General features: G+C 33.1%; 1 pseudogene; it reads left to right on the top strand.

The window, feature by feature from the left end:
* The first annotated feature begins 12,817 nt into the window (after positions 1-12,817).
* On the top strand, positions 12,818-14,477 carry LOC145098650 (vacuolar protein-sorting-associated protein 37 homolog 1-like; annotated as a pseudogene).
* The last annotated feature ends 7,757 nt before the right edge of the window (positions 14,478-22,234 follow it).

Raw genomic sequence — 22,234 nt, 5'->3', positions numbered from 1 at the left:
ACTGTGGGCAGTGAAACTTATGAGGTGTGTTTCTGGTGGTTCTATCTTCTTTTGTATTTGGCTTGGAAGTTGTCTGTAATAGTGAATGTAAATAACATTTGTAGAGTTGTTATTGTCCATATATATATATATATATATATATATATATATATATATATATATATATATATATATATATATATATATAAAGGTTCAAATGAGAACCAAAAAAGGTTAAGAACCGTAAGAACCTCTAATTTTAGATGTTTATAAAGGGTTTAGGGTTTAGGGTTTAGGGTATAAGGTTTAGGGTTTAGGGTTTAGGGTGTTTATAAAGGGTTTAGGGTTTAGGGTTTAGGGGTTAGGGTTTAGGGTTTAGGGTTTAAGATTTAGGGTTTAGGGTTTAGTGTTTAGGGTTTTGGGTTACCCTAAACCCTTTATAAACATCTAAAGTTATAGGTTCTTACGGTTCTTAACCTTTTTTAGTTCTCATTTGAATCACTCCCTATATATATATATATATATATATATATATATATATATATATATATATATATATATATATATATATATATATCGCTTACATACTTTTTCCCTATGAATCCTCCAATGACTACCGGTTCATGTCCTTGATGATTATTGCTATGATAATCCCATCCATCATATATGAACGTGTCTCCTTCCCAATCCTATCTTGCGCCTAATTTCTCAGGTTTTCTGAACATGAAAATATCGCTATTTCCTGAGCTCTTGATTTTAGATTCTACCGACAAGATACTCTCTGGTTATTTAGAGTGCAACCCTCTTATCATATCGCTCGGCTGCCCTGCTTGGACTTTAGTTTTTAGTTCCCTTTTGAGTATAGTACATTCAATGGTATCATGACCGGTAGAGTCATGGAACGCACACTATTTGTTGTGTTATCTATCATTCGACATGTCTTCTTGCTTTACTTTTTCGTTCTTCTTGCTTTCATCAATTATTGCCACTTCATTTCTGCCTCCACTACTTGCTGATGGGTAGTTTCTCCCTTGTTGTGGGAACCTTGTTTATTGTTGCATCCGGGTGTTACAATATCTTTGGTTTTCATGGTTTGACGGTTTAATGTATGGCATGCGAGTGTCTTTCTTAGTGAACATTTTATCCCCTTGATCACTCTTTATTTTCTCGAACGCCGCTTCTTCTTGCTTCATGAAACAGAGAACACTTTAAATCATGTCTTTCCTTGACTTAGGTGGTTTTCCCACCAGTTTCTTGAACAAGAATTTGGGACGTAGTCCGTAAGTGAAAGGTACAATGACGATGTTGTCTGCTTATTCTGGTGCATTGAGCATTGCTTTGTTGAATATATACACGAAGGCGTGTAATGACTCATCCTCTAGCTTTTTTCATCCTAAACTCTTCTCACACATGGTTGAAGTTGTGTATACTTTTGATTGGTAGGCTCTTATACCAGAGCCTTGTTGGTCCTGACAGTGTGGTCGGGAAGAATATACACCAGTATTTTTCATCCATTTAGTAAGCATCCATTATTCATTAATAGTTTTCAATATGATCACTAGGATCGCCCAATCCATCATATTTTGAAATTTCAGGTAATTTCATACCCACTAGCATTTAGTATTCCCGAATACTTCTTATGAAGGGTGAATTATACGATCTCTGTACACGATAGTGGTTGACGTTTTTGTTTATTTCTAGGGATGTACCGTTTTTTGCTGCTTGTTGTGCCCATTGTATTTATGGTATTTGCTTCGTTTCCAAAAATGTCTTGGTGTACATATGTTTGTTGGGATTGTTGTGGCCAAAATTTCTATTATTGCATGTATAAGAAGGGCGGTGGCATTGGTATGTATGGTTGAACAGTTTGTTGCGTCGATATTGTGGTTGTTTCTAGAGGTTGTTGTAAAAGGGGTGGTAACACTTATATGTTTAACTCATTATCCATTGGAGTTAACTTGGATGACCTTTTGGGTGTGTTTGGTTCCTTTGTGCTAGAACTACTTGCTATTTCTATCATGATCAACTTTGTTTGTCTGGCTTTCCTTGCTTCTACTTGTGGTTGTTTTTGTTTTCCTTTATCAAGTTGCACGTTTTTCTGAGAGATGTTTGTTATTGTTAGTAGGGGTGTTGTTTGAAATGATGGGGTGGTAATTGGTGACATCGTTGCGTTTGTGGTGAACATTGGAATTAGATTGATATGGCTAAAATGTGAGTCTGATCTGGGACATGAAGCTACTTGCTTGTCTTGCATGGTGATTTCAAATTATGCCAATGATGCTATGTAGCTTCCCGGACTAACGATTCATGCACTAGAGAGTCTGTTTTGTGGTGCTACAGAGGAAGTTATGTTGCAAATTAAGTGAACACTAGGTTAGGACGCACTACTGACGGATAGACCCATGTATTGCTCTCCAATGCCTAAGTTAGATATCAAACATGAAAGTTGCGTAATTGTTAATGAATGTGTTCTCCACTTTTACCGATATATGTTGAGGTATGTATACATGGATGAAAAAGTCTTGGTCATTGCTTTTAACCGGGTAATGATGTTGTCATGAGGTTATAAGGGTAGTTTTCTCTAATATAATTAATGTATTTTCCATGTTTTCCCGAGATACACATAGGTAGTTGCACAAATTATTTGTTGATATAAGATATTACCTTGCTGATTTTCTAGTTGATATGGGCTACTTAAGAAAGTCGGTCTGGTTAATCATGGGCTTACCGCATTGGCTAAGCCTTCCTTAATGATGTCGTATAGTCATTATGTATGTACGAACCCCATACACCATACACCATTAACTAGATGGCAAAAATTATGTTTATTGGAGTTTTGTTTTGTAGGGATGTTTTACTAGCACACCATGTCAACCTAATGATGAGAAGACAAAAAAAATTCATAACTTTTCTTGCTACATCGAAGAATGATATTTCAAAACTTATAACTTGGGTTAATAATTCTTTGATCTAATCCATTGACGCCCAGTTGGTGAAATATTATACAACTAAAGAAGTGTGAGATCGCTTGGTTAAATTGTACACTCAGTCTAATTTACTAAGTAGTAATAGTTTGAGATAGATATTTGAGCACTCCAATAAAAATATTATGAGTGTCTAGGATTTTTATGTTGTTCTGTCTAATTTATGGGACCAGTTAACCTTTTAGATCCCAATGAGTTGAAGTCATCCATGCTCTAAATTGCTATGAGAGAAGAGAAATGTTTGATACAATTCTCATTGGTGTTATGATATGACTTTAAAGGATTACGTGGAGCAATCCTTCACCGTACTTTAGTTTCCAATGTTGACTTGGTTGTTCATGAGTTGATTTTTGGGGATACTCCTCTAGTCTCTAGTTAATAATGTTGGGTTTTGAGCACTATAACACTCCTATGGTGCACATGCAACCCTAAATGCTTTGGATCGAAATCTGAAAGTTAGGGTTTCTTGGCGGCTAGGGTAAACAATGACACTCGCTGATAGAGGATGCACATTTGTGTGTGCCCTAAAAAATAATGTCGGTTTTGCAAAATTTGAAGGATAGAGGACACGCATTTGTGCGTGCCCTAAAATTAGTGTCAGAAAAGAAAAAAAAAAGAAATGCAGAGGCCACCTTCCATAAAATGTGTGTCGCTTTATAATTTTTAATGAAACACGTGTTTTTAAGGTAGGATTTCACCCGCCTATTGGATCTCAAAAAGTAAACCCCCCGCCTCTTCCAATTAGCAAGAAAAAGCCTTAGGTCCTTCATCTTCATAGCAGAATTGCTCTTGCTTTCATGATCAAAGAAGAGTACAACGACTTAATGGGGTGAAACATAATTCCGAATATGCAGAATTGCTCTTGCTCTTGTAATCGCTAATATGAAAGTCAACAGAACATGTGTGCGTATAGTCTTCTTACCCCTTTTCTCCCTATGTGTATCAGGTAATTCCAAGAACTCTCAAGAAATTTGAGATTCGCACCTCCTTCCTGCACCGATGTATCCTCTGTTTGCTAGTAATTTCTTTACGGTTCGTTATTGTTTTCTCTCGATTTGAACTGGGTTTCTTGTTTCTCTCGAAGATCACGCTTCTGTGCGATCTTTATACGTAATTGTCCACCTGCTGCATAAATAGAATGTTCTATGTTGTAGTTTTGTCACTGAATCTTGGTTTATATCATCAGGTTCTTAGGGTTTTAAGTTTAACAGTACGGATACGAGTTTTATGATTCAATTGTTGATGGTAACAGTTTCTTTGATAAACAAGTAGTTATCCTTAATTTTATGTACAGAAGCATCTGATTTGCTGATGGAGTTGATTTATCTCATGTAAGAACCTGTTTCCTTCTGTGATTTTTGTCTATATTTTGACTTGAAAACATGTTTATCATTGTATACATTTTTTGGTTTCATTACAAGGTGTTTATGGTTATGGTTATGCACCATATGGACCTTATTCTCCTGTCGGCTCACCTATGCCAACAGTAGGTCAAGATGGTCAACTCTATGGGGCCCAACATTACCCCTACTTCTTACTTCCAACCTATGACCCCTACAACCCCTTACCCGCCTGCTCCTCCAAAGGGTGAGATCACAACAACTAAAGAGGAACCTACTTTATCTTTGGACACAACTAAAGGAAACCCAAATGGTGTGAAGGGGAACATTGCTTCTACCCCTGTGAGGCCAACTTCATATCAGAATTTATCTTTCAATCCAAATGGAACCTATGGAAGAGGTGCACAAACTAGCTATCAAGATCCAAGATACACTTATGATGGGCTCACTACAAGAAAACAGCCCTTTAATGACGCGCAAACAATGACACTCGCTGATAGTGGACGCGCATTTGTGCGTGCCCTAAAAAATAATGTCAGTTTTGCAAAATTTGAAGGATAGTGGACACGCATTTGTGCGTGCCCTAAAATTAGTGTCAGAAAAAGAAAAAAAAAAAAGAAATGCGGAGGGCGCCTATCATAAAATGTGTGTCATCCAAGTGTGTCACTTTATAATTTTTTAATGAAACACGCGTTTTTTAAGGCGGGATTTCACCCCGCCTGTTGGATCCAAAAAATAAAGCCCGTCGTCTCTTTCGATTAGCAAGAAAAAGCCCTAGGCCTTCGTCTTCATAGCAGCATCGCACCACCACCCAACCTCCGATCTCGCACCGCCAAGTGTCTCCGACCATCTTCTCCAAGCATTCTTTCCTGTCGCACTACACCGATAACAACCCCCCCCCCCCATCATGATATGCTAATGTTTGTATTTATGTCAATTGAGATCAAATCATTCATGTCACAGGTGCTCATGCTTCACGTTCGTATGATAAAACCCTAACCGTAAAAACCATCATTCTCTAGGTCGAGAGCAACGATTCCATCAAGAATGTCAAATACATGATACATGTTCCTCTTTCTCCTCTATTCTTACCTCTAATTTTGATTTTGAAACTTCTCATCTTCTCCTCTATAAAACCCTAACCGTAAAAATTATATGGGTTTCAATTGTGATTTCCTCCTCCATACTCGATCCCTACTTCTACTCTCTACGCATATCAGATAGGATCCGTTGTTTCTCCCCTTTTCTCCTTCTTTTTCTTTCTTTTCTCAGGTACGATATCATTCTCCCCTACTTTCTACTTGTGCATCCCATTCTGATACTTTTCTACTTGATACAATCATCGATGATTCAAAACCATCAAACGCTTCAGCATCTATCCTGTTCGGGTAATTCATCCCAATCCATTAACCCCTTTCATTTTTTATTAAAAAAAACCCTATTGATTTGACAAGTTCATGAACCAGATGTAGCACATCCCAAACTGGGGTTTTAACCAAACCCGATAGAGCCATTGACGGAATCTTTGGATTCGGTTAACAAGGACTCTCTGTAACCGCATAGCTTTCTTCACAAGGGATCGCTCCAGATGCTTTCTCTCATTGTCTCGTCGGAAACGGTGGTGGTGGTATTTTGGTTCTAAGTTAGATAATCGATCCAACCATGGTGTATACTCCATTAATCCAGTCACAGTAAGTTCTCTTTCGCTTATCTCTTATCATAAAACATTAACAATGGCGTATAGTCTTCCTACCCCTTTTCTCCCTTTTCTGCAATTGCTCAATCTCCCTTTTCTGTTGTATAGGCTATGATAGAACTACCAATGATTGGGATGACTACTCAAGATATGTGAATCCTGATGGAGTTGATTTATTTCATGTAAGAACCTGTTTCCTTCTGTGAGTTTTGTCTATTTTTTGACATGAAAAAATGTTTATAATTGTATATTGTTTTTGGTTTCATTACAGGGTGTTTATGGTCATGGTTATGCACCATATGGACCTTATTCTCCTGCTGGCTCACCTATGCCAACAGTAGGTTAATATGGTGAACTCTATGGAGCCCAACATTACCAGTACCCTACTTCTTACTTCCCACCTATGACCCCTACAACCCCTTACTCTCCTGTGCCTCCAAAGGGTGAGATCATAGCAACTAAAGAGGAACCTGCTTTATCTTTGGACACAACTCAAGGAAACCCAAATGGTGTGAAGGGGAGCACTGCTTCTACCCCTATGAGGCCAACTTCATATCAGAATTTATCTTTCAATCCAAATGGAACCTATGGAAGAGGTGCATAAACTGGCTATCAAGATCCAAGATACACTTGACAGTTGATAGTTTCCCAATTTGCTTCAAACAATATTTTCTTTTCTTCTCTTTTAATCATTTGATGTTAATATTCGAGGCAAAATATACAAAATGGCAACATATTTTCATTTTTAACTGATGTATTGTGTCATAAACTTGTAGTCTATTACTAGAGCATATGGAAGGGTGGATGTAGATGGTTCCAGGTATCTACTTGGTGACAATCTTATTAATTTTGTAAATAATAATAATAATAAATAAATAAATAAACTAATTAAAGTAGAAGTTATAAATACAAATATAACAGAAGCAACTACGTAAATATACTAGTTCCATTAGGTTTTCAACATACAGAGGAATTGCAAGGGAAATATTATAGCTTAATTCTTAATTATTTCCTGTTGCCTAGATTCTAATAGGAGTTCAATCACCCAACATTCACTACATTAAACTATATAACTATTTATGTAGTTCATAACTTATTCATTTAAAAAATATCAAATTTGACACTTATGTTCAGGTTTTTGCTGTTTGCAGCCTCAGGTAGAAGTTAAGAGTTTTCCAGCAGAAGCAATCAATCCTCTTGCTTGCAATACTGATGGTACTTACATAGTAGGAGGAGTTTCAGGTCATATTCACTTGTGGGAGGTGAGTTGTAAATTCATTTCAGTTTTCTAGTCATAAAGAATACATGGTTCTTTTGCCGATTTTTAATTTCTCTTCAAATTATATTGAAAACTTTGTTATTCTGTTTTACTGTTGCTCTTTGGTTCCAACAATTCACTATTTTTTTTTATAATCGGATTAACTATCTGTGCAAAAATCATAAAAAAATTGATCTTATTACAAGTCTTTTCTTTATTTCTTTTGATTTATTATAGGTTGCAACTGGTAGATTATTAAAGAAATGGCATGGTCACTATAGGCCTGTTACTTGCTTGGTCTTTTCTAATGATCAGTCACTTTTGATTTCTGGATCTAAGGATGGAACTGTTAGAGTCTGGTCACTTCTGATGTATGTATAATTACTCATTTACCCTTTTACATTCATGAGTTGCAATTTTAGCGTTTATTACTATAATTCATTTTCTTCATCTTGTGATCAGGATATTTGATGAGGAAGGACAACAGAGAGCAGGACATCTGTATGAATACAGTTTCACTGGTCATGCTTTACCTGTAACTGACATTGTCACGGGCTATGGAGGATCCCATGCAATTATCTTATCTGCCTTTCTAGATCGTACTTGCAAGGTACATATTGCATAAATATTCGGAAAAGACGTGAATGCCCTCATGAATTTTTTTTAAATTGCAGGTATGGAGCCTAACTAAAGGGACATTGTTGAGAAATATTGTGTTCCCTTCAAAACATGCACTGTGGTTGGCTCTAACTTAAAATACAAGTGAACTCAGACCCCCATCCAACCAAGAAAACTGTAGAACATAAAACAAGTTTCTATGCTCAAGTCTTTAACAAATGTGAACACCAACTCCTTTCAACATCTCCATTCTAAGGTAAGGCAACCCCCAGTAGTTCTTCTTGTTGGTGAGTTCTTCTTGAATGTCACATCTCACTGGAAACTGTAGAACCTAAAACAAGTTTCTATGCTCAAGTCTTTAATTTCACATCTCACTGGAAACATCCTACATGAACTTAACCTTTCTTCTTCTTGCTGGTGATGGAACCACAACAGTAGTTCTTCTTGCTGGTGAGTTCTTGAAGGAGGCAAAACCATTCATTGAAGACGGGGTCCACCCTCGAAATTTGATAAAGTGCTTCATACATAACTCATAACTCATAAGGTCTGTTTCTGTTCACTTTTCTGGACCGAATAAACCGCTTGAATGAAAATAAATGACCATTTTACCCTTACATTCCATCACACAGTTTTAACAACATTAATCAATTTGTTAATATAATTAAGTTTCTTTCTTTTTGTATAGCATGACAAGGCCCTTATTACTGGTTACTGCATCTGTTGACAAAATGGTTCTCAAGAAAACAATTAGTGTTGATGGTGATCTAAAAATGGGTGGTTCTGTTGTATGGCTTGGGCGATCTTCCATTGAAGTTCAACTTGGAGTCACTCAGCTATCAATCGGTATAATAATATGATTGATATCTTTAAATTAGTGTTTAATTTCAATAATTTTTGATTTTTTTAACTGAAAAGTGAAAACTATATATTGGTTTTGTAGATAGCACTGTAATTACAGAAATAGTAGCTTTATTTTGTAACATTTTCCATTGTATTGTTTGTATCTTGATTCTACTTTTCATGTTTTAGAACAAAATGCCTACCTGAAGCTTTAACAAGAAGTTACATTAATTTAACATGCCAGATGAATTGAAGTGGACTAGTAAGGAGAAAAACCAACAACTCCCAAGGGGTGCACCCATGAGAACACCACTTGTCTCCGAGCAACCTCGGTTCATGAAGCACAGCAGCAACTCCACATCCACTGAGGTTGATATTAAGTCTAAACTAGCCAAAATAAAGGAGCCTAATTCGGCTGGTAACCATGGATCCAAGGTAGGGGTGTTCACGGGGCGGTTCGGTTCGGATAGTAATAAAATTATGAACCATGACCACAGGGCGGGTACCTCATGTGCACTAACCGAAACCGAACCGAATTGGCCAAAAAATCGAACCGAACCGAACCGTGTGAAGGCGGGTAACCACGGTTCGGTTCACGGATACCCGCTAAATAAAAAAATCAAATTTAATCAAAGCTATAAACTCTATTTCGACCAATTTTTTTTTTCTAAAAGTAGTAACTCACAAGGTCAAAAAGAAAATATAAAATTCAAATATCATTTATTAAATTTATATAATAAATATACTAATAAAATTAATAAGAAAAAAAAAATCAATATAGAACGTGAAACTGAAAATTGTCAATTAAATTTTGTTTTGGCCACTGCGAAGTATCACAGGGATCATTCCAAACAATGTTGATTAGTATTTTATTTACTTATATATATATATATATATATATATATATATATATATATATATATATATATATATATATATATATATATATACGCGCCGGTTCGGTTCGGGTATCCACGGATATCTAAATATCGAAACCGAAACCGACCCGTAGAGAGTCGGTTTTTACGGTTTCGGTTTTTTCGGTTACGGTTTTTTTTCAGTTTCGGTTTTTTCGGTTTCGGATTGACCGGATCAGATCGGTTTTTCGGTTTTGCGGTTTTTTTGCACACCCCTAATCCAAGGGTTCCTCTTCTAAGGTCCCTTCAGAAGGTGAAAACTCGGTTTCTAAGGACAAGATGAGTGAGGATCCAAAAAATGAGAAACCAAAATTATTGATCAGGCTTACTAGAGAAGAGATTGAAGAAGATTATCTTGCAATGACTGGAAAAAAGCTTCCAAGAAACAAGATGAGGAGGGACTATCTAGTGGTCTAAGCAGGTGCATTTTGATAAGATTTGGTGCAGAAAGTTAGTTATTTAACGACAAAACGAAAGCATACTGACTAAGTTTTGGACTTTTGGTATGATAAGCATCAACAACTATTTTTTAATCCTTTTAAACGGCAAAAAGAAAACAGATTTATTCCTTTTTATATAAATTTTTAATACTAATAAGAGTTTGTTATACCTGTTATTTTTCATACATTGAGCCGTAGGATTGGTTGTAAATAACTAGATCTCAGGAGACTTGAACTTGTGATCATTTTTTACAAAAAAGTTGGTATTATGATGATATAAAGTTAAAATTTTGTATTGATTGATGAAATTGGTTGGAGTCTGCTGTTCTTGACTTAGCTGCAGATGATAGTGGTGGATTACAAAAGCAAAAATTCTCGTTTCATTCATTGGGATAAGGTTTGACTTTTTTTTAATTATGTATATATATTTATTATTCCACTTTTTTACTTATATTTAATTTATTTATATATATGATGACAGTGGAGTAAAAAGTATGTCAAGTTGAACAACGGTGACTGTGTGTCAGCTGATAGGAAGGTATTTTCAAACATAATTTTATTTTTTATTTTTTATCAATTTTTGGTTCTAAAAATATGTTTGTACTATTTAATTTACTTGTGTGTATATACAGATAATAACAGAGAGTGGTAAAAAAGGGAAGGCGAATAAAACAGGAATATATAAAAGATGGAAAGAAAAGTCACATAGTAAGATATCATATATGCATACAAAGTCTCAAAGGTATATCATATATGCATACAGTTGAAAATCATGTTAGAATGTTAGAATGTTAGAATGAAATAGTTTTGGTCTAAATAAAATGATGTCAATGTTTTCTGGTTATTTATTTTGAAATTATGAATTACAGGGGCAATTTGGTCACCAACTGTTAAAGTCACTCATTTTCAACCAAAAAACAATTATATACAAGGGAAGTTAGGTCACAAAATGTTAAAGTCACTAATGTTTAACCAACAAAGTTAAAAATAAACATTTTACACCATTTTAGCTTGTTTGTTTTAGATAAATCATGATTCATTATGTGTTCTGTTTATCATTAATTGATTATCAATTATTCAATCTCAACATAACGTTTATCTGTAGCTTGGAGTTAGAATATCACTACCTAGTTTAATTGCTGCAAAATAAAATGCACATGTCATTCTTACTGGTGACTCAAACAAGCTAGAGGCATAAACAAGGATTGTATAATGTACATTACTTGTAATCAATATGAATTTGTTTCTTACAAGTTTATAATAATCAATTTTCAGGTTTTGGACAACATGAGAAGAGTATGTGAGCTTAATAATGTCTAGTGATGATAGTGATTCTGCCACCACTCAGAGTAGGTTGTTATTTGAGTACATAGAACATAATCAGCCTTGGGGCAGAGAACCTTTGACTGATAAGGTTAGCTTTTCTCCGGCTTGAACTGGCATAACAGGAAGAGCTCCAAATTGCAAATAGCCAATGTGTATAAAAAAAATAATAATAATAAAATAACATACAATCTTAAACTTATTACCTGACCAGCTGCTAACGGGAACATATTTTGGAACATTCTAGGAATTGTAGGGGTGGCCCTAGGTATCTGATCTATTAAATCCAACAAAATCAAAGCTCTAAAAAAAGTTGACAACTTTAAAAACTTCTCTATCGCCATCATAAAGATAATAAGCAACATTCACCACTCAAGTAGATAAAAAAAATCGGATAGTTTTAAGTCTTGCATTCACCAAAAAATGGAAAAGATTTTATTTTTATGCAGAAATTTTATAAAAAATACCAAAACAAGGAATTCCCAATTGAAGACGAACAAAACCCATCATACCATTTTGCACTGATTTTTCCTTGTATGTCACCATGTTTCTTTATACAAGTATGGGTCGTATTGAATTGCTGCAATGACAATTGGAAAAATGTATTTACTATTTCACTCTTTCATATTAACTTTTTAATCAACATGTGTATTAAATTTTAATATTCTATATAGGTATGGGTTGTATTCAACCTTGAATTATTGGAAAAAGGTATTTTACTATATTTGTATTAAATTTTAATATTTTATAACATAGATTGTTGATGCTTGAAAGCATTCTGAATACTAATGTGTTATGATGAAAACAGGTATCATGTGGACAAAAAAGCATAACAATAAGTAGAAACAAGAAGGTGTTCCTTAACAGCAATGTAGTATTAGGTTATATAGTTAGGGAAAACCTCTTAATAACAATGTACAATCGGATCCCCTTAATACCAATGTATTACAATTTTTTAACATGATGCAATGAATTCTATTTTTTGTATATGATATTTTATTTTCTATTATAAAACATTATATACAAATTTAAGTTGAAAATAAGTAAATCTATAAATAATATTTTTTTAAACATTTAAAATTATGATACGCAAAAATATGTATCATCTTCATTTATGACATGGCCTTTCTTGACAGGGGCTTTCTTGATACGCATTGCGTGTCATTAACACGCGCGTCGTAAGGTTACGACACGCGAATGTGTGTCGTCTTCCTTTATGACAGGGCCTTCCCTGAGAAGCATTGCGTGTCGTGAACGCGCGTCGTAATTGGGCGTCGTAAATGAGCGTCGTAAATGCGCGTCGTCTCTCTTTATGACATGGCCTTCCTTGACGCGCATTTGCACGTCGTCTGAGCCTTTTACAACGCGCAATGAGTGTCGTACAAGGCTGTTTTTCTAGTAGTGGCTTTAATCACCTATACCATGGCTAGATATCTGCAAGACAAAAGGTACCCTTCCTTTCAAACATGTTAATATTCTTCAACCATCATTTTTCTATTTCTTTTTTGAATTTTTGTGTATTTAATCTTTGCATTATATGATTGGTGTAGCATTGATGAGTTACAGACACTTTTATTTAACCAAGGAGCCTATCAACAGTTCTTGCTTTCAATTGATCCTGTAAGAACTCTAAATAATTTAAGCAACAAACTTTTATCTTTTTAATCACAAGTTCTTAAATTCTTGATGTTTTGATATAGTCTTCCAGTTATTTTTATCTTTATATATTGGACAAATAATGAGGAATAACAATACCTATATTAGTAAAAAGATCAAGTACATTGCTAATTCCTGTAACTTTCTCTTATATATATATATATATATATATATATATATATATATATATATATATATATGTTTTCTTTTTTTTAACCAACAAACTTTTATCTATTTAATCACAAGTTCTTAAATTCTTGATGTTTTGATATAGTCTTCCAGTTATTTTTATCTTTATATATTGGACAAATAATGAGGAATAACAATACCTATATTAGTAAAAAGATCAAGTACATTGCTAATTCCTGTAACTTTCTCTTTTATATATATATATATATATATATATATATATATATATATATATATATATATATATGTTTTTTTTTTAACCAAGTACAAGATGAGCTTAAGAAAGAAACCCTGCAACTTGCTAGTAAGTTTCTTACTTGATGTGTTAGCCTTTTTATCAAATTTGTAACCTAAATAAAGTTGAAATAAAGTAAAAATAACAAAAAAAATGATCTGGATAATCTACTCCATTGAATATTTGACCGTGGATTTATTTACCAAATGTCTGAAATACCCTTGAATAATATACGAATAATTTTATGATATGTTTGTTATGCAGGAGAAAACATGGAATAAGAACCCCAGATAACTAAATTAAGGAACCAGGTGAGTTTTTCAGGGCACTTAAAACTCATATAACTGGAATTCCAGATTCCATTCCATCATTGCATGTTTGTTTTGCTAAATCAATGGAAATCAGTTCCATTCTTTTTTTTTTAATAATAGACCAAAATACCCTCATTACATGTATTGAAATAATAAATATAGAAAAAATAAAACTTACAAATCATTCAATTTTATTGTTGAATTTTATTCCATCCATCCAACCAACCAACCAAACACATTTCCTTTATTCCCTCAAATTCCAATTCCTTCAACAGATTCCATTCCGATTCCTTTTTGTTAACTTAATGTGGTGTTACACTGTATGATCATACGAACAATGGAATTAGCATCTGCTCAAGAAAAGTTACATGAGCTCAAGAAAAAAAACCCAACTCCTTCAATGTTACTCCCCGGGTTCCTTGCTAAACAAGCTACAAGGTATAATAAATATATATTTTCTTTAAAATTGATTATTTGTCATTTTTGGGAATTATTCTGATGATATATTGTCGCTGATTTTATTTCAGAGTGTATGAATAAAACGGATGAGGAATCAAAAATGCTACATGAACAACTTCTTGGAAAGGAGATTGATGTTGTGACTTTTACTAAAAAGTATAAACAACTTGGGATTAATTACCATAAATAGTCTCTCACCTATCTTGCAGCCAAGACTAGTGTCGTTGGCTGATCGTATTTTTAACAGGTTTAGATGTCATAAACTGGTAACCAACTATTTATTTTTCTTATTCACAAACACTGTTGAAAACTATTAAAATAATGGTATTTTGTAAACACAAAGTTTCAGTTATTTGAAGAAAAAACCAACGCTGTTTTGCCAAGAAAAAAAATATAGTTCTTTACTTATTTATGAGATTAAAAAACAAAATTCCAAGATTCTTGTGTGTTGAAATTGAAATTGTTGTTATGGACTTTTAGGGGATGTTTTTTTTTCTCCGCTAGTAATGTATGGGTAAAGTAATTGATAAAAAGACTTTTCTTTTTTGGTTTAAATGAAAATATGAAGAAAAAAACTTATTGTTTTACCCTTTTGTCTGAAAATAATTCTGAATAATAGTTAACTGTTTATTTGACAATTATTATAAACTGAAATTGTGAATGAAATAAGAGCACGTAAAAGAAGTGTCTTTTAAATGTACACATAGTTTGCTTTCATGGTTCTTATGGAAGTTACAATATTTTTTTACCACATGTCCATCACCATATCTTCATTTTTGCTACTTTTATCTTCCTCTCATGTCTTTTCATGCATTGGAGGTGTGTGTGGCATTTGATTTAGGTAAAGATATATAAAAAAAAATATAGTCAGCTTATATTTTAACAAGACATTAACAATAATGGTTTATTGGTTTTATAATGTTGTTATAGAATGATTTGGTGCACGGATGGGGTTTGGATTTTGCACTTCGACGATGTGTAAAGGTCAATCAATCAATTCTATTTTCTTCTGAGATCTAAAATTAACTTCAAATTAAAATCTCAAAAAAAAATCGTTTTGATGTGACAGCCTACACACGAGAACCAAGTGAGACCAACCCCACCCCATGTTATATTGAAATGAAATTAGAATGGTATAATTGAAAGTAGAATGTTGTTGATTCAGGGTAAGTCTGAATTTGGTGAAGCTCCATGGAAGGGGGTAAGAGATAGATGCAGAAGTGAGTGGGCATTATTCCAAGATCGACTTGCAAATGCAGATAAAGCTTACACACACACACATGTACTTATGTCATTGGTTTGTTTCTTGAAACTCAATATTGCCATCTTTTTTATTCAATTTAAATTGTTGTAGTTATCACTTTAGCTGTATCTGTACTGTTGTTGTTGGAATTTTGATGCAAAGTGCATTGCCTTTATGTGTTAGCCCGTAAAGTACAAAACCTTTTTCAAAATAGATGTGTGATTTTGCTGCTGCTTTGATGCTACTGCTACTGCCATTGTTGAGTTTGTTGTTTTATACATTTACGATGTGTATGAGTTTGTTGTTTTAGCTGATTTTTACAAAATTTTGGCTGTTATTATAAATATATGAAAAAAATATGTTAATTGTTTTTTGTATGGAAATGATTCCCTTTTATGTTAGATTGGGAATCATTGGATATTAACAAATTTCCTATATTTGGTTGAAAACATGCAAACAAACTAATTTGATTCTTGGGTTAGCAGAAATACAAGTTTAACAATATTCAACAAGTGTTGCATTCTTCATTTCAATTGTTAGAAGAGGAAAAGAAAGCTCAAGCTGAAAGAGATAAGATATTGCAAATCCAAGTGTTGCATTATTCATTTCAATTGTTAGTTGTACTACTAATGATGGAAGCTGCTAATAAGAGAAATGCAAGAAGCCGCATGAAATAGATTTTTTTGTATGAAACACAAAGTAGATTAGATGAATGCAAATTTATATATTGTAAGAAATAGAATTGTATGACATTAAATTTTATGCAACGGATTGTATTTTTTGTATATGGTATTTTATTTCTATTATGATACATTAAATGCAAATTTAATTTAAAAAATAATAAATATATAAATATATTTTTTTTAAACATTTAAATTTACGATACACAAAAATGTGTGTCAACTTCATTTATGACATGGCCTCTCTTGACAAGGATTTTAATGATACGCATTGCGTGTCATAAATGTGTGTCGTAAATGCGCGTCGTCTCTCTTTATGACAGGGCCTTCCTTGACGCGCATTTACGCGTCGTAAATGTGGGGAGGGGCTGCGAAGGCGGTAGTCGGCAACCTCCGATGGTTTATAGATAGGAGCTAGGGAGGTGGTTGTTCGTATTTTTTAGGCAGATGGTAGTTGCTTTGGTAGAGGAAGACAAAGTCTACAGATGGACCAAGATCAATTCATCTTCTCTGGGGAGACGAAATGTATCATTGTAACCCAGATCGACGAAGTCAGATTTATTGGAGGCGAAGTCGCCAAAACCCTAATTCTTCAGATCTTGGTAGGTGGCGGCGTTGTGCTTCGATGAAGAAGACGATCAAGCCGGAGAAGACGAAGGAGGGCTTCGGTTTCCATGCTTTCTGACATAAATGGTGGTTGTAGCGGTGGTTTTGCTGGTTTCCGGCGAATATGGTGGCGGTAGCGGCGGTGGTTTCCGACGATGACAGGTATTTCCGACGAGAAGGTGATTTCCGGCATAACTGTAGACTAAGAGAGATATATAATCTTGTATGTTATGTGGTTTCCGAGAGAGAGAGAGAGAGAGAGAGAGAGAGAGAGAGTGTGTGTGTGTGTGTGTGTGTGTGTGTGTGAGAGAGAGAGAGAGAGAAATATTTTCTTTTGTTATTTTTTTATTTTTTTTAGTTAGAAATTAATTAAATAACAAAAAGAAAAGTAAAAAACAAATAGAAAAAGGCAAATCCATCATTTTAAGATTTTTTAAACTGTTTTGGACAAAAACCGCAACAAAATGAAAACTTTTGAACTATTGGTGCTAGTCCAAACCTGTTTGGCTCAAAGTAACAATTTTGGACATACCATAGGAACAATTCTTGCAATTTCGTCAAAAGAAAATAAAGGACATAACCGTCTTTTCAGGGTTTTTAGGACCAAAATCATAATACAACCTTGATTTTGGACCTTCCATGTAAATTAAAAACTTTTTAGACCCTACTAAAAGTTTTTTAAAATATCACAGGACCAGTCTTGAGTTTTGTTTTTAAAAATAAAGATTAAAGGCCACATTTTACACTTATAGCATGGAATAAGAATGTAACCGACTCTTTTTTAAATGTCAACGAATGATGACAACCCGTAACCAAGATGCGGTCCCCGCCGACCACGTCCAACGTATCCTCCGGCTCCCAATAATCAATCATCTCCAAGGCCGCACCGCATATCATCAAATATTAATCACATGGATTCTCGACTATCCACACTTTTCCTTTGCACTAACATCAATAAAATTCTTCAACTATTAAAATATATAAATGAATCGTGAGTCACTCCTTAATTTAATCTATTTAATGATGTGCTATAGTTTATCCTCATTAAGTAAGCATATTTGAAGCGATTTGGTAGGCTCTTCTAAGTTATATAACTAAGGAAATAACTTAATAACAAGATATGCATTCCGATAATTTGTTAAACAATATATACCTATAATATTTAAATATATGTATAAGTTGTATTATGTACATTTAAAAATTTTCGGTGCAATATTAGTGGACCCGTTACTCATGAACAGCAGTAATTGAGTATGCACATATACGTTTTTTTTATGTTTCTTTTCAAAGCAAACACAAAAATATGAACCTAAACACTACTTTTGATTTTAAAACTAAATAAAATAATTGCAAAAAAAATCAAATGTTGTATTGACCATATGCTCCGTAGTGCATACAAAAAAAGTTATATTTTGGTTGATAGAAATTGGAAACACGGAAACAAGATAAAGCAAAAATACAAGATGACCCCTCTAAATTATATGTTATATACTTTAACCTTTTCCTTTCTCATATTGATACAACGACCCAACTTTGAAACATGGTGTGGTCTTTTTGACCAACTGTCTTAGATAGTCTTTTAACTCCAAATTTAGGAAATGATCTATGACAACTCATGAATGATGTCCACTATAACACGGTTTTTTATACTGTATTGTTTCCCTTTTCATAATATGTACATATGCATCTACAATATATTCCTATTTGTGTCATCCATCTTAACATCATCTACCAAAGTGGTGTAGTGACAGTTTAATGAATCTCTTAAGTTTTAACTAGGGAATGACATGTCGTTTAAAAAATAAAAGACATCACATCCTGGCACACTCATTTTCACTCATAGTTTATTTCACATTCATCTTATGTTATATGTTTTGTAGATAAAATGGATTAGAAACAAATAGTAAGATCACCTTTGGATCTATAAAGATCGATCAATCACACATTCACCTTCTTGAACACCTAATTTATAGGTTAGTTGCAAAAGAAAATGATATTACGGCTTAACACTCAAATAGGCAACTAAGTTCAATTGAATTCCAATAAAAAAGATATGTTCAGGAGGGGATTTTGAGACATCATCTTGTGGTGATCAACATGATAATAGGTGAGGGAAGGTTGTAGTAGTTGACATTTTTTTTGCTAGCCAATATAGGGGTTTGAGATATATATATATATATATATATATATATATATATATATATATATATATATATATATATATATATATATATATATATTTGTTAAATAAAAAGAATTAAGGTTGTGATATGGGCTATTCATTTAAAACTTGAAATTAGTAGAAGAGAATACATTATTTTCTATGTCGATTAGACTCCATTTTAGATTACTTTAATGATGTAAGACAATATCGTGTGCAACTTAAAATAAACAATTTAGTTATATATATATATATATATATATATATATATATATATATATATATATATATATATATATATATATAGTTATATTTTGTTATCCTTTGAAGAATTTTGTCACTCGTTCATATTTTGTATATTATTTGGCCTACCCTAAAAAAAATCATGGCTACGCCACTGGTTTTTGCAATAGATTTTTTCGGGGGCAATAGACATCGACCACAATAGTTGCTTCAACATAACCCATTTTGACATTTGTAGTTGCATGGACAACATACAACTTACCGATAGTACTTGCAGAAACATGATGATGACATCAAGTTTCAGTTGATCTTCAATTCGAACATGTTCGTTTACCAACAATTAATTCATGTGAGCATCAAGAATTTTATGTCAAATTTTCTCTTGACACTACAAGAAATGTGGGCATTAGCGGCGACGTTTGTCACCGGCAAAGATAGGGCTTGTCGCCGTTAAAGGTATTAGCGGCGATGTGTAGCTGTAAATAGGTCGCTGATAATGCTTCGTGGCAAATGCTCTTTTAGTCCGCTAATACTAAGTTGTCGCCGCTAATAACCACATGTCACCACTAGTACGCCGTCGTCGTTAATAGTTTTGTGTCGCCGCTAAAACAATTTTCATTTCTTTTATTTTGTTTATTTAACATTAAAATTATAAAAAACAATATAACAATTATAAAAACCGATATAATTTTACAGAAATATTAACCCAAAATATTAATCCATAAACAACCAATCCAAAATATTTTTGTAAGGTGAGTTTACCCCAAATGGAGATTAATGTTAGTGATGTATTTGTGTAACCACATTAGATGATTTGAAACCAAAAATAGATGTTATGTTAAAAAATAAAGATAGATATGGATTTTTTAATATTAGATGTGTGCCCACGCAAAGTATTGACGATAAATAACTCTTTTGGCAAATTGCTTTGTCATGGAGAAATAATTAATAAATTTTATTATTAGTTATTATGTAATAAAAAGTATCATTTTAAATAAAATATTTATGTTTGGAACTTATATTTATATTGTATGTTTATACATTTTATGTAAATTAATTATTTTTGATGTCTAGTTTAAGAAATATAAATTAATTTGTATAGATATATTTAATATTTTAAAATTGTCATTTTGTTTCGGATTTAATTTCTTAATAACTTTGTTTGATTCAAGTCTTTAAACTTTTGGCAATCAAATGTTTTGTTTATGCATAACTAATTTGAACAATAAGCTGTTCATCTCGTACCTTTTAAAATTCAACATATGACTAATATGTTTTATAATATAGTATAACATTGATGAAATTCCACGTATCACTACTATTGGTAAATTGTTAAAGTCTGTATGAGAGGATGTATAAAAAATATTAAGAGGTCAATCAGTAAGATTAGATATCAATGATGGTTTCCACTTAATGTCCTCTCCATTAACTCGTATTGAATCGGGGGTGGTGATAAATTGTAACATCCACTATTTCGGCTAGACGTTTTAACCTTATATATATTGATGGGTTAAATATGTATTAATGTGGATAAATCATTAACACTTAAGGGTACATGCAACCTAAAGATCTAAGTCATAACATTATTGATCTAGCATTCTATTGAACAACAAGGACACACTAACCCTAGGTAAGTTCGAAAATTGTAGAACATAAAACATACATTTTGATTATTGTAGTAAACAATCAAGAATCCTTTCTTCAATAACTTGGAAGATAACAACACAAATGTCTTGCATCTGATGGTTCACACCCAACACTAGCAACAAGAAGCTTTTGAAAGAGAAGAAGGGATGTCAATTTTCGGCTATCTCTAAAGTAGAAGGAGTTGTGTAGCCGAAAAGTATAGCTCAAGGGATCCTTTTATAGTGCAACTTGGAAACCCTAGATAACCCCAAATTAATAAAATAATATTTATTTAAATTTGGTAATCATCCATCTTCCTATTTATTTGCAAGAAATATTCTAGATGTTCTGGAATACCCTCATTTTGTCCACCTCCTTCCAAGGAAGGTTCTGGACTCTTTCTGGTTCAACTATTGAACAATTGCACTTTAATCCTTGCGCTTTTAATTAATATAATGAATCTAATTAATTTTCGATTAATTATTAATTAAACATTAATATTTTTAATTAATATATTATTTCCATAACATATTAATAAATTTATTTATTGCTATTTATTAATCATATAATAAATTAATAAATCAATCTCTCTCTCTAAAAGTCATCTCATTTAATTACTAGGTTTGAGGGCAACCCAAAGGACTTTGCTAGTAATTCAATATTATACTAATTCAATTATTGGTTTAAGCACCTAATCCAACAATCTCCCTCTTGGATAAGTCTATAACTGCAATTACCAGTATAACTTCTAAATTAGACAGCAAAGAGTGCTTCCACAACCAACTGCTGAACTCTGAATTAAATAGACATTGGTCATAAGCTAAGTGATCAAATATTTCTCCGTTCTACTAAATATCATATAGACATGAGACATAGATTAGAATCAATCTCATTGTCCAAAATTTTGTTTCCTGATTTCTCGATTTGTGGCGAAGATATAAAACTTCAAATTGAACACATCAATTGAGGCCTGGTTGTGCCCTACACTATAAGTCACCACCAAATCACCAAGGGGCCCAAAGATATCGTTTTTCCTGTTAGGGAAAAAGGAATGAATAAACTTCGACTTATATGCTTGTATCCTTTACTCACTAAATCATACATGACACTGTGTTTTATAACATCATGTTACTGTTGCGTTTATGCAACACCAATGCACAACCGACTTGTAAATTACTACTCATATATCTTCGTTTTAAGAATATAATATATTATCGTCTCAGAGTTACTCGTGATATAATCCATGAAGTAATTCTCTGAGCGTGGATTTATTCAATACTTAAATCTCCATTTCTAAGTACTCTTGAATGTTGTAGCAATACAATTGCTATGTCTAACTTCTTTAGACAATCGACAATCCAGTTCATGACAATATTAATTCACTGCTTACTTCCCAAAGTATGAGTGACTGTGGAATTTGAATAATTAAA

This window comes from Lactuca serriola, chromosome 4 (genome assembly GCF_051521515.1).
Source record: "Lactuca serriola cultivar US96UC23 chromosome 4, Lser_US96UC23_V15, whole genome shotgun sequence".
NCBI classification, from domain to species: domain Eukaryota; kingdom Viridiplantae; phylum Streptophyta; class Magnoliopsida; order Asterales; family Asteraceae; genus Lactuca; species Lactuca serriola.
This window is presented reverse-complemented; position numbering and strand designations above follow the sequence as displayed.